The following is a 15,359-nucleotide window of genomic DNA, read 5'->3' on the forward strand; positions in this document are numbered from 1 at the left end:
CCTTTTAATTTATTATTTAAAGAAGCACAGAAGCTGTTAGTTTTAACATGATCATATTTATCAGGTTTTCCTCCTGTTTGATTTGCAAGTTTTAAGAAATTCTTCACAAACTGAGATCTAAAAAATATATACAAATGTTTTAAATTTTATCTTATATATTTAGGTCTTGGATTTACCTGAAGCTAATTTTTGTATGATCTAAAATTTATTTTTTTCATATTATAGAGAGCTAAGCACAATTTATCCACACTGATTATAAAGCAAAAATCACCTTTATTATATAACAAGTTTTCATTTATCTTCGAGGCAAATTCTAGGCCGTTTTGATCAATTAGCCTCTTTGTTTATATGAGTGCTATACAACACTTTCTTCATAATTAAAATTCAGTAATTAGTCTTGCCATTTATTAAGGTAATAATTATGAAAAGACTTTGGCACTAAATCGCCCAGGTTCAAATCCGTCCTCTACCACTGTGTTAGCATATTGTTTAACCATTCTCTGCATGTTTCCTAATCATCAAAATGGACTTTATATTACTTACATAGTTGTTGTAGAGATTAAATATTTTAAATACAAACATTTTAAAAACAATGTGGGCTGATAAGTAGTGCTTGGAATGTGTAAGCATTTTCATCATTATTCTTGATTTAGCAAATCCCCACATTTCATCTCCAAAACTTTTGACCAGTCTTTGTTCTTATCCATGCATGTATGTTTTAGGATGGGATTTTTATGTTTCATAAATATAAGCATTTGGGATTATAAATGGAATGTTATAGGTTAATTCTTAGGATTAATTGGGGGAAAATTATCTGTGTATGATACTGAGGGCTCTCGTCCATTATTAGACATACATGTCCTTTGGCTACTTCTTCCTGTTCCTCTTTCTTCTGCCTCATCTTCTCGGTATTTTTCAATTTCACTCTATAAAATTTTTATTGTTCTTCTAAAATATCTTATAAATCCGTCTTAAATATATTACTAGCAGCTTAGTATTTCCGTCTCATTTTAAAACAATTTTTCTAGCTATATTTTTGCTCCTAATGCATTGGAAAACAATTCACTTTGTATATTGATGTTACAGTTTAATCTATATTTATGCAATAAATTTAAATAATTTGTCTTGAGAAGCTATTAATTTTCTATATGAGTAATATTATCTGTAAATTTGAGAGTTTTTCCTTTCAATTCTGCATCAGTTTTATTTCTTTTCTTGTCCTTTTGCACTAGATTTCCAAATAAATATTTAACAGCAGTAGTGAAAACATTCAAATATGTCTTTTTATTCCTCATTTTAAAAAGGATATTTTAATTATGTCATGAATGTTTGTAATGAATTTTTAGAAGATATGCTTTATAAATTTGGAAATGACCTTCTTATTCCTAGTTTTCTGTTTCTTGTATTTTTATAAAAATTAAATAATTTGCCCTGAATTATCTAATCATATTGTATTTTCTCTTTGATCCACAAATTATTTAAAGTATTCTTTTAATTTTCAGTGTGTTGACTTTTTCAAATGTTCCCAGTTAATCCTGCATATTTTTAAGTTAATATTGATCAGAAATATCTGTGTCAGAAAGTCTTTGAAACTAGTTAAGCATTGCTATAAGGCTTAGTATGTGCCGAATTTTAATACATTACTGATATGAGTAATTAATGTATTACTGATATGAATTTGACAGATTATATGCCAATATCTTGTTGAATCTTGTCCATTTTCTTTATTAGAAGTTATTATATTATATATTTACATGTGTTGAGAGAGCAAGAGTTAGGAATATTCAGAGAGTGTCATGTGATAAAATATGAAACACATTTCCCAAAATATACATGTTATTATTACATAGTGAATATTGTGGTTTGGAGTCCTACACCTCAGAAAAAACATGTTTTAAACTTAATTCATTCTTTGGCTTTGAACCTTTTATAAATAGGGCATTTTGTTGAGGCTATTTCAGTTAAGTTATGGCCTAAAAGAAACAAGATGGGTCTTAATCTTATTACTGGTTTTCTTATGGAGAACCCCATAGAGAGGGATCTACAAGGGGCAGTCAGATGCTGAAAGTCACTAGAACCTGGAAAAGAAAGGAGAAGATATAAACTTTCTAGCCTCTGAAACCATGGACCAATAAATTCCTGTTGTTAAGTCAACCCAGTATGATACTTGTTTAAGCAGCCAAGAAACTAAAATGGTTTAACAATTTTTGAACTGAAAAGTGGCTATTATGAATACCTACTAATGTGGTTGGAATTGGTGAATGATGAGGTTACTTCAATTAACCTCAATTGAATCAGGGTGCGTCTAAGTCCTATTACTGGGGACCTTATAGAGAAGGACCCAGAGAGAATCCCTGGAGAGCAGTCAAAGCTGGAAGCCAATGGAAGCCAGAAGACAAAGGAGAGGATGGTGCCATGTGCATTGCCATGTGTTACAAAAGCCAAGGAACCCCAAAGATCGCCAGCCAGCAAGAAGATTTTGATACTAGAAGGAAGTAAACCTTCCAGCTTCTAACCTCATGAGCCAATAAATTCCTGTTGTTAAACCAACCCATTGTATGATTTGTTTCAGCATCCTAGAAACTTAAACAATGACTCTGTGCCTGAAAGTATGTTTTGTCTAATATTAATCTGTCTATATCAGCTTGTTTACCTCACTGATTAGAAAAATTTTCTTTTCCCTTTTAATTCAAGTCATTTTTTTGACATTTTGATTTATGTTTATAAAAAATACAAAGCTTGTTCCTGTTTCTTTATATCTAATCCTATGATATCTGTATTTACCTGGAAAGTTTAAGCCATTTATATTATCACAATCATGTATGTTTTGCACTTATTACCATTACCTTATTTCAGAACATTTTGTTATTCTGTGATTTACCCCATTCTCCCTTGTTGCTCTCTTTAGATTTCATATTTTTTTATTTCATTCTGCTTCAATGTTTTCAAAATTACATCTCTACTTTTATTTTTAAGCATTTATGTTAATGCATAAAATAACAAAGTCTTAACTCACCAGTGACTCCACTGTTCTTGAGAAGTATATGAGGCCATTAGAATGTCAGAAACCCTAAGAACCCCTCCAGCTCCCACGTTGTTGCAGTCTTGTATTTAGTGACATGCTACTGTTCACTATCGGCATTTTCTAGATATTAATAGCACTTTATATTTTAGGTTAAAAATGCATTTACCAATTTCTTTGCTCAATATTGCTTCTCATAGTTCTGTTCTATTTTCTTTTCTTTCTTTTAATTTTCCAAACCACATCCTTTAAGTTAATGCTAACTCAATCACCATTTGTCTAATTTTTCTTATTTTACTTCTCATTTTTAAATTAAATTTAAATTATTTTAAAATTTGGGATAGGCAGTTAAATGCTCTCTGCATTTTTAAGAGTTTTTCTTTAGACACTACTCTTCGTTTTCTTTTCTTATTGATTTCGTGCGGTCAATCGAATTATTATAATTTTCTACTTATTCTGCTTCATTTTTAAATTCAATTTAAATTATTGTAAAATCTGAGATGGCAGTTAAATTCTCTCTGCATTTTTAAGAGTTTCTCTTTAGACACTTTTGCTGTTTATTTTCTGCTCTTATTATTGTCTATTCTTATTATTGATTGTGTGCTGTCATTCTAGTCATCATAATTTTCTACTTATTCTGCCTTTCCCCTGTGGCTGACTTAATAGTTCTTTTTGTCATTTGTGACTGGAAGTCCCACTACCTTGTATATCAACGTTTATTAGGTATTCACTGGGCTTTGTAATAGCTTGACATTCACACCGTTCATCAGTTCTGGAAAATGATCATTGGTTAACTCTGTGAACACTGCCTCTTTTCCATTTTGCTGTTTATTTTGCTAGAACTACTTTTATTATTATTATTATTATTATTTTGCATGGGCAGGCACCAGGAATCGAATCTGGGTCTTGGACATGGCAGGCGTGAACTCTGCCTGCTAAGCCACCGTGGCCCGCCCTACTTAAATATTCTTAATCTTCAGTTTATTTTCCATGTTTTTTACCTCACTTTCTCTTTATTTTTCATCTCTTTTCTATTTGTGACATTCTGGGTAGCTATGATTCATTTTTAAGCTTACTAATGTCTTCTTTAACTCCAGCTAATCTCTTCAATTAATCAATGGAATACATAATCTCAATAATCATATCTTTAATTTCAAGGTCTATTCGGTGGTTAAAATATATCTAGTCATGTATTTTGCTTGTGTTTTCTTACATTTTCAATTCCATTTTTATTATTAAAATTTCAATATACACATTTTATTCTATATACAAATATTCTGTTATCTAAAGACACTGGGTGTCTTAGACTTCTCACTCTCTCTCAGTGAAGCACATTCAATTTTGCATTTACTAATTTTATACTATCTTAATATTTGCTTGAGTTTTATATGCAAGAATTTTGTGCAGCCATGGTTGAGAGTCATTCTACAGATAATGGCATTGCATTATGCATCTGCTTTGACATTTCAAAGAATTTCAAAGTATACATACATTGCAAATTAATGGAAGAGCAGGTACTCAGTTATTATTGCTCGAGTAGACATTTTTCCACCTGGAGTTCAGGTTAAGCATAGAAGTCTTCTTGGCTTATCCCTCTAATGGCAGGAGAGTCCTCTCTCCTAGTTTCGACTTCCCACTTACATGGATACCCAGCACCCACTAAGAGTCAAGTTCTTGATTACTAAGGCTGGTGAAGTTTCCTCTGGGAGGTACAAATTCATTTCCAATTTTCAACTTTGGTTTTCAGCTTCCTCTTCATTTCTGACCCCTGGGGATTTTCCTTACTTTGTGAACTTGTATTCCTATAACTGAAAGGATATTTGTAATACTTTTATCCAACATCTTAAGTATCTTTTAGATTAAGGCTACTAGGATTATTTGTTCTGCCGTATAATTTAATAAAATAATTCCCATTATGTGTGTGTGTGCATATATATGAATGTATGAAGTGGATGCATATGAGGAGTGTTTGTATGTATTGGAACATTTTTCCTGGTAAAGGAACTATTATTGATACAACTGCTGGAAAAAAATAATCACAGCTGATACATGGTAAAATGCATTATTCTCTATGAACCTACATAGGAAAGCTATTAAAAGGGCACACTTTTTTTTCTACTTTATAGTTATGAAAATACATTCAAATATAATGCCTTCTTCCTTTAGGGATTGTTATCGAATAAAAAAATGCATAAATTGCAATGGCTTAAATAGATGAAGGAAGGCCAATGGGTTTCAAATGTCATTTTCAATTTCACTCAAACTATTTTAAAGGTTAATTGTGTTTTAATTTAGAAATGAACTCTTTGTATCCTCCTAAAGAAGCCTGTATCTGAGACGTAGGCGCTGATTAAGTATGAACAAAGCCTATTCCTAAATCAACAAGAAGGTTATTGATAAATTCAACTCCATAAAAAACTACATACTTTTAAAAGTCCTTTATGAACAGTTCAAAAATCAGTATTCACACTCTTTTACAACATCTAAATTCATTTAAATTAATGGGGAAACGAACTGAGAAAAAATAGTATAATACGGCAAAGATTAATATCTTACAATGACTGCACAAAATTTCCCTAAGTGCTCCCTTATTTCTTTTCCATTTTCTTTTATTTTATTTCCATTTGCTCTTAAATCACTAATCACCTAATTTCCAAAAGGCCATGGTCAATACTGAAGTCATTTACTAGCCTAATAGTCTGAGTATCATATGCCACATTATATAACTATATATGCCAGTATAATCAAAATCTTAATGAAACCCAATTAAGCTGTCTGTGCTGTGGCTCTTCAGGTATCCTGTCTCTTTATTATAGAAGTCAATCTAATTTTTTAAGCTTTTAAAAATTTGAACTAAGCCAAGAAATATATAGCTAATAGATGTTTTATTGAGATTCTAGGAAAATAAACCAATTATTTTCTTTATGCTCTTAATTTTTTCCTACTCCTTTTTTATTTCCATCCTGTGCAGTGTAAAATAAGAATTCAGTTGACTTTTATTATTGTGAAAAATATGCACACACAAGAGTGCATTAAACAAAATGAATGTGTAGTGTGAATAAGTATAAAAGGAAAATCCATGTAATCATCATCTTGTCCAAAAAAGAGAACATTTCTAGCACCCTTGAAATTCCTCAAGACCTCTCTCTCCCAAAAGTTTCTTTCTCTAGAAAATGCACTCTTCAGATCTTGTGTGATAATAGTTCTTATTTTCTTTGTCATTTTTCTATGTATGCATCCATTTACAATGTTTTTTATGTTTGCCTGGTTTTGAACTCTTGTGTGTGAACCCATACCATGTACATTTGCATGCCTTGTTTCTTATGCTAAATATTATGAGCTTATTTCACTTTGTTGCATACCACTCATTCACTTTCACTGCTGTGCAGTTTCACATTGTTTGAATATAACAAAATTTATCCATTCTATGATTGATGAACATCCAGTTTCAGACTAATTTTTAAAAAGCTGTTAAAATAGATGTGCACATCTGGAATGTGTGAGCAAATGCTTTGTTGGAGTATTTATAGAAATTGAATTGCTGACTTACAGAATATGAATAACTTAAAATTTTCTAAATATTCTCAAATGGTAGTAGTTTGCATTCCGAATAGTACCTGCATTTACATCTACAGTTGGCATTTTCAAATTTGCCTAAATGTTTGTTAATGTTTTTTAATGGATCTGATGGTGGTTTTAATTTACATTCCTGTGATTACTAAGGAATTAAAACATTTTTCACGTCTTTGATAGATTTTGATTTTCTCTTTTCTGAACTGTTTACTTTAAAAAATTATCTTTATAAAGCGTATTTGATCAATGCCAAATTAAACTTTCAAATCTTCCTTATGTGCATGCAACACAAAGTGAAGGGAAATTTAGGGCAATTATTTAATTAGTTTGCTAAATATATCTAGCCAATTAAAGTGGCAAATTCTGTGTGCCTAGAATTGTGTGGACTTTCTCCATTAAAAAAAATGGCATTGCCACTGTATTAGTGAAATATATCGTCCGGTAAGTGGCAACTTTCAAAACACAGGGAATTATGAAAACAAAGGTGCATTCTATACATTTTTCTTATTTATTGGTTGTTTTTCATGCAAATGTCCATACCAGTCAACAGAACAATTCTATTTATTGGTAGATCAGACTCACAAGAGGATCCAGGTTGATGGGACAGAAACTTTTGGAATATTGTTGATCATTCTGTGAGAGAAAAAATAAAAGTCTGTACTTTTGCACTACCAATAAAATATTTGGCTTGAACGTGTCACAAATTACTTATATCCATAATTCATTGACTAGAACTCCTGACTTGGCCCCCCCACATCCACAAGGGGGCAAGAAAGTGCCCTCCTACCATATGCCTGGAAGGTTGACAGAGAAAATAAGTAAACCATGGCTTGAATATTTTAATTGCTGCAATTTACTTTGCTTCGTATAATAACACAGATTACATCTTTAGTGATGGATTAAGTTTCCAGTTATGCTCATATCATTTATCAAATTTTTATAAGCAATTGAACTTTTCCTAGTTAATTGTTCCTTATTAACTGATCAAAGATTTCATTTTTAATAGTCTTCTTTGTCAACTTGGGATTTTTAATTCCATGCCAATACAAATAATAATCATCATCTCTCACAAAAGTTATGGCCCATCTTTGAATGACACATCAGAAGCACCAGAATGAACTGTAGCTGCTTCAAAGGTTAAAATTTGAACTGACCTGAAATTAATGAACAGACAGCTATTTGGCTAGTTTCAATATTTAGATGAGTTCTTTTTTTTTTTAAGCATAGTTCACTGATTTTATTCCAATTAAATATAATTAAATTCTCATCTACACAAACTGTTGAACAATTTTGATCATGAAAAATAGAAATATTAATAAAGATATTAAACATCCTGAAGTATAATGGAGTCATGCGTACCTGCTGTGACTCAACTGTACTATCAGGAAATTTTTAAAAAATAATAAAATTTAGAGGTAAATTTTCACCCTCAATGAGAGGGTGCCTTTGAAAATAAATACAATGAAATCAGTCCATATTTTGATGGCTTTGAAAATAGAATGTGAATTCTCCTAAGGGTTTCTGGATCACTGAGAAAAAAATGAGTAAAACTGTGGTTGTGTGGAAATTAATCTGATATTTTATAGAATGCCCTTCAATTTGAGTTTGTCTAGTTATTTTTTTGTCATGGTTAAACTGGCTTTTACAAAGAAAGAGATAAAGATGAAATGCTATTCTCATTTCGTAACATGAAAAATGATTTATCACAAAGATGCTACTAGCATTAGGACGCCTAACTGAGATAGGGTTTGCCAGGTTTCTCCACTGGAAAGTTACATTTTCCCATGCTTTCCATACTTTAAAAACATTCATGGGTTTGTTTTTTTGTTTGCTTGTTTTTGCATGGGCAGGAACAGAGAATCAAACCCAGGTCTCCGGCATGGCAGGGGAGAACTGCCTGCTGAGTCACCCTGGCCCGCCCTTCTGGGAGTTTAAAAGATAAAAATACCTTTAACTTCAGAGGTATAGAAAAAACATGTTGTCTACCTAAAAGCAGACAGAATAAAACAACAAATGTACAAATATTAAGGTCAGTTCCTACCAAATGGCAGAATGTTGTTTTCTCAGCCAGGAAAAGAACTTACTGAGCCAGTTTATAAATCTTTAAAGGAAGGTTTCTTTGTTCCATTAAGCACTCATCATTGGTGTAAAGATTTATACTGTTATGCCTTAATGAAGCCTAACTAGCTACACTTAAAGGGCATTAAAAATTGTGATGAAAATGTTCTGGAAACATTCACTGAAAATGGTTGAGGAAGAGATGAAAAGAAACTATTTCACAGAAATGCCAAAACAGTAAAGAGTAAATAAAAGAGTTTTAAAAGAACAAAAATCACTTGAAGTTTAAAGAACTAAGGAAGTGGCTGTTTTAGCACATGGGCAGAGTGGAGAAATTCTACTTCCAGAATCAACAGTGAGTGAACAGGTCTTGGGACCTTTTCCGAGAGACAATGGCGCTCAACAAGTATCACTCGAAGGGCGGCGGAGTGACTGTCATCCACACGGAGAACATCTTCATGTCCTATGACATGTGGAACTTACATTTAATGAATGAAAAACGTGCAGGAGACCTTCAGAGGCACCAAGAAATGCACCGTCTACCTTACTCCTTACCGGGTCATCTTTCTCTCCAAGGGAGGGCGTCATGATGCCATTCTACCTGATGAAGGGCTGTGAAATCAAGCAGCCTATGTTGGGTGCAAACCACATCAAGGTAGAAGTGAAGGCTGGAGCAGAAGGAGGTGGCTGGGAAGGCTCTGCTTCCCATGAGCGGACCTTTACAGCAGGGGGCGCCATTGAGTTTGGACAGCGAATGCTCCAGGCAGCAGATCAAGCCTCCGGAGGTGAAACCCCCAGTGGAGCCTGTGGGTACCATTACATGCCCAGCGGGGCCTAGGTCTTTCCCCCGCCAGTCGCCAATGGCATGCACCTCAGCCCTCCCGGCAACCCCTATCCACCGCCCCCACCTGAGATTTATCCAGGCCCTTCCATGATGGACGAGGCCACGGAGCAACGTGTACCCTCACCGCCACCTTACCCTGGGTCCATGGAACCTCCGGGCACCGGCCCTGACGTCCCTTCCATCTCTGTAGCCGAAGCCAAGGCCGCGGAGGCAGCTGCCAGTGCCTGCTACAACCCGGGCACGCCCCACAAGGTCTACATGCCCATGAGAAGACCCCGTGGGCCCCGCCCTGCCTCCCACTGCTCATTGTCCTCCCCACCTCTCTTCTTGAGCTGAGGTTGGGGCTGCGGGAGGTGTTGAGAGGGTTTTTTCCTCCTCCCGGTCTGATAAAAACATTTACCCGGAACGAGCGTTGAGGCAAGGGGAGGCCTTGTCTCTGGAGAGGCTCCTCAGTCTCCCAGCTGAGCTCAGAGCCACAGGTGCTGCACAGCAATCTTCCCATTCACCACCCGTGGGGCCCCCTCCCGAGCTCGGGCGTCCCCCTTGTTCCCGTTTCACTCTAATAGCTTCTGCCCAAGGAGAACCTCTCTCACCACCTCCTCCACGCCAAGTCCACTCTCGTATCCGTAGCTGCTTTGTTCTCAGCTGCCGCTGACATGAGCGCGATCGGACCAGCCATGCTTCCTCCGCCTGCCCCTACCAGGCCCTCCCCATATTCCTGCCCCTTTGGTTTATCTCGAACCACCAGAGGCCACATTCCACTTCCAGCCCAGACTGCAGTCCTGTCTGCCTCTACTGGTCCTGTCCTGGCTCATTCTCTCGCCACCTTTGTGTCGTCCTGGGAGTTTTGAGGTTGAGCTGCCAGGAGCTGGGGAGGAAGCCACTCTGCTTCCCTGCTAGTGTTTCTGGAATTGGTTTTGCTCTGCCTTTTCTCATCTCCCTTCCCTCTGGAAGGGGCTTCTCGGACTGGAGGGACAATGCACGTCCCTGTCATGCCATTGGGTCTGCTGGGTGGGCTGGGGAGAAGGGTCCTGAGCCCTGGAGCCTGGCCTTGTGGGCTGCCGGTGTCCTCCAATCCCTCAGCCTCTTCCCCTTGGCTTGTGCCTGGTGGGCTGGAATGCCCCCTGGATGCACTAAAATTTGCCCTCATTTGCTCCTGGATTGGCCCTGAAGCCAGGAGATGGTTTAAAGAGAATGCCTTATTTATTTTAAAATAATTCACTTAATATATGAAGGTGAAATAAACCCTGTTTGCACCTTGAAAAAAAAAAAAAGAATGGGTGAACAAATAAATATAAGCCACGTAAGAATCACAATTATGTGATGCTCCTAGAAAGCTTTTTCATAATCTCTTCTTTCCAGGAGTTTAGAAAATTTTAACTGACTTGAAAGCAGAGACTGATGGATGTGCCAGGCTAAAGATAGACAAATTACTTAAATAACGCTAGAAATTGATAATAAGATTTCTTACATGGTATAAATACTAATTTCAATTCATGTCTTCCAATTCTGACTAATTAGGAGAATATTTCGAATGGATTCTGGTGGATTTATTGTTAATTAGTTTGACTCAGTCAAACTTCCTGTCTAGTGCAGAATATAGTAACAAGCTTATTTGGGATTATATTTATTAAGAGAATGAAATAACTGAATTAAGTTGATACTTTAAAAAGTGTTATTTTTAATGTAGTTTTTCCTTCATTTTGTGATAAAGTTCTCAAATAGGAATGGCAATGTGAATAAAAAATAATGTTCATCTGCTTATTGAACCTAAATGCAACACATGAAGTATTTGAAACATTTGTTCATTGTCCTCATAAAAGCTAATTACAGGAACTGTGCATTTGTATCTATCAATTATGCTCTATTAAAATGGTTATACATTTGCCTATGACACATTTCAAATAAAAACTACCTGGCAGCTTTAGTTTTGGTTTTTCAGACTCATAGTAGAAATAAATGATTATCAACACTTGCTGTGATATTGGGGGAAAGGGCTCTTTATTGAAAAAATGTCCCTAAAATATTTCCAAATTGTAGTTTTTTTAAGTGAAATTTGCAAAAGATAAAGAGAACCACCATGGTCTTATTCAGATCTGTGTGTGTTTGTCTTATTCCAGGAACGGTCTGCCTCTCATCCCCACCCCTGCTGTCAGCTTCACTTCTTGCTCACCCATCTCCCTGTCCTATCAAGTTAATCCTTTTAAATGTCTCATTTGATTATGTCACACTTCAGTCACGAATATTCAATGCATTCCAATTGCTGAAGAATAAAATCTCAATCTCTTTGCTAATTTTATAAGTCCAGACAGTCTAGCTCCTTAGGTTTCTCTATTTGAAAATTAAATGTCAGTCATGCCAATGGTGTTTGCTGTACCCTTATTTTCTCAAGCTCAGTGTTTGTTTGGGTTTCATCTGCATTCATAGTATCTACCTGCTTAACACCTCATCTTTTTTTTCTTACTTTTTTTATTGTATAGTATAATATATATACAAAGCAAAGAAATAAAAAAGCAATAGTTTTCAAAGCACTGTTCAAGAAGCGGTTACAGGATAGATCCCAGAGTTTGTCATGGGCTACCAATTGATCCTCTTGTATTTTTCCTTCTAGCTGCTCCAGAATATAGGACGCTAGAGGGCTTTAATACTTTTTTATTGTCACAATCGAATTTTTCTTTTTTGTGAACAATAACGTATATACAAAAAAGCTATACATTTCCAAGCACAGCACCACAATTAGTTGTAGAACATATTTCGGACTTTGACATGGGTTACAATTTCACAATTTTAGATTTCTACTTCTAGCTGCTCTAAAATATTGGAGACTGAAAGAGATATTGATTTAATGATTCAGCATTCGTATTCATTTGTTAAGTCGTATCTTCTATGTATAATTCCACCATCACCTTTGATCTTTCCATACCTCTCATTGGGGTTGTTTGGGCTATGGCAATTCTAAATTTTTGATATTGGAAGGGTCTGTCACTAATATAGAGTAGAGAGATGGAACTATCTGATGTTCTGGAGAGGCTGAGCTAGGTTTCAGGACTTATCTGGACCAGGGACACATCTGGAGGTTGTAGATTTCTGGGAAGTTACTCTAGGGCCTGGAACCGCTGTGGAATCTTATAAATTGCCCTAGGTGTTCTTTAGGATTGGCTGAAATGGTCCTGGTTGGGGGTTGGCAGGTTATGATAGGTAACAAGGTCTACCTGAAGCTTGCATAAGAGCAACCTCCAGAGTAGCCTCTAGACTCTATTTGAACTCTCTCTGCCACCAATACTCTATTAATTACACTTCCTTTCCCTCTTTTGCTCAGGATGGAATTGTTGATCCTACAGTGCCAGGTCTAGATTCATCCTTAGGAGTCATTTCACATGTCGCCAGGGAGACTTTCACCCCTGGTCATCTCCCACACAGGGGGGAGGGCAATGGTTTCACTTGCAGAGTTGGGCTTAGAGACTGAGGCCACATCTGAGCAGTAACAGAGGTCCTACAGACGTAATTCTTAGGCATACCTATAGGTTTAACTCCTCATCTTTCAGGACTCTATTTAGGCACCTCCTTTGTGAAGTTTTCCCAGATTCTTTAGTGGGTTCTTTTTGCCTCTTCACTTAGCATCGTGATTTTTTCATGATTAATTGCATTCTGTTGTTTGGGTTTTGTTTATTTGGTCATACATCTCATGCTCCAGAATGTGTGAGGACTTTTACATTTTTTTAGGACTTTTGCATTTTGCATTCCTCATAGTACATGTATAGTCTCTTCCAAAGAGTAGATCATACAATAAATATTTATGGATGCAAGAGAGGGAAAATATATAGTGATTTTATATCTATATAATGATTTATATATATATATAGTGAAAATTTATAGTGATTTAAAGTAAGTGCAGAAATTTAATACCATAAAAATAATTCATCTTGATTTGCAGGGTGAGAGAGTTCTTTTTTCACTTTAATATGACAGACACCAATATATGGCATGATACTCTTAAGGTTTCTTCTTTTGGTAGCCAGAATATTGCAATAGAAAAATCCATGGCTATTAATTCCTTTGTTCCTATATTTCTCATTTTGGGGGAGTCAGTTAACCAGTGTGTACATGCCTAAGAAATATGTAACACCATTTTATGCCTTTACACACTAGAAAATAAAAAGACATAAAGGTATCAACATATGTAGCACTCTTAAATTATGTATATCTAAACATTTCCTGGTGCACTTTCTCTTAAGAACTACCAACTCTAGGTGTATGGATTCTCATTTTGAGCTGCTACTTTTTGTTTCTTCTTTTCATTGCCTTAGTGGTATATACCTGAAATTCAGTATATATTCCAAAAGCCAACTCTGAATCTCCTGCTGAATGAATTTGTGGGATGGATGCAATGTATAATTTGAAGAAGTTTTATTCCATTTTCTGAAAAGTTCTGATTAAATTCCCTCATGCCAATAACTGCACCACCACACATTAAGAGAACAGCTAGTCTACTGTTGTTATACTTGTTGAGATGGCAGTCAACTTTAATAGAGAAAACAGGACTTCACAGTTGTAAAATATACAGTAGAAGGAGAGACCTATCTTGAAAAGTTTTGTAAATTTGACTACTGGTAAGTGGTGCTGACAGCAAGCAAGCAGATACAAATCCAGATGAGTTTTGGGTACGTTGTATCATTAAAAAGCAACTGCTCAGGGTTAAAACAAAGAATATGCAAAAGTTAATAGGATATTTCTGTTCCCAATATGCTACAGACAGGAAGCAGACTGAAGTGGGCATATCCTTCATTATTGTCTTTAGATACAGTACGAGAGACTAATAGTAAAGGAAGGACATCCGAGAGAGCAGAGCTGAGGTCATGGAGAACAATCAGCTTTTCTTCTCAGGGAGCAGAGGAGGATTAATCAAGGGAGACTCCCTAACCCCCAAATTTAAATTGCTATGGAATAGCAACTGCTTTATGTCCCCAGTTCTTCCCCTATCTGAACAAAATGTTTAGTGTGATTATGTGATCCCTTCTCCACCATTGTATTGTGTCTGTGTGTGTGTGCTGGGTGGGTGTGTGTCTGCACAGATAATTGACCTTTTCAAATTTAGGTTTCTTAATCATGAATATTCACATATGGACTAAAGGCAATGTCTATAGCAAGATATTGGATTTTGAGCCTAATATTGTGATTTAATAGGATTTTTAATGTTCCTTAGAAAGGATGTAGGTGTATTTTACCTGTAGAAGGGGAAGAGGTGGGCTTCTGTGGCCAAATGCATTGCCTGTGGTAAGTATAAAACTGTTTCCAATCTTTTGCTGACTTCTTCATAAAAGGATTATATAACCCTGCATATTGCAACATGAAGTTCTGTGCCTCCCCATGGGAGGCATGTAATTCTCACTCCATTGACTTCTGGTTTGACAGTGTAACTTGCTCTGGCCAGTAGAATGCGTGCAAAGGTAATGTGTATACCACAGTGAGAAGGAAGCTTTAGAAAATACAGAACAGTTCAGATAATTCTCCTTGTTACCTTCTGCCATGAGAACAACGTTCTCCAAATAGGGACTATTATCTGGTTGCTGGAATGAAAACTATACATAAAGGTGAACTGAGTAGAATCAAGCCACAATTGCAGCTGCCACAACTTCCATATAACACAAACAAGAAATTAACCATTGTTGTTTCAAGCTACTGAGATATTGAGGTAGTCTATTTCCAAAGCATAATTTAGTAATTACTGGCTAATAATCAACCACTTGAAGAATATTTTCCTGGTTATTTTACTTATATCACCTGGCACAATTCCTGTTGCAAAATTCCCACTAAATAATTTTTGATATATGCATGAGGGTAAGGCATGAAGATGTTTAGATG

The 15,359-nt window shown here is 35.7% G+C and overlaps 1 pseudogene; it reads left to right on the top strand.

Moving 5' to 3' along the window:
- Positions 1 to 9,045: 9,045 nt before the first annotated feature.
- LOC143665168 (WW domain-binding protein 2 pseudogene) lies at positions 9,046 to 9,833 on the top strand (annotated as a pseudogene).
- Positions 9,834 to 15,359: the final 5,526 nt, after the last annotated feature.

Source organism: Tamandua tetradactyla, chromosome 21, assembly GCF_023851605.1.
Source record: "Tamandua tetradactyla isolate mTamTet1 chromosome 21, mTamTet1.pri, whole genome shotgun sequence".
Lineage (NCBI taxonomy): Eukaryota > Metazoa > Chordata > Mammalia > Pilosa > Myrmecophagidae > Tamandua > Tamandua tetradactyla.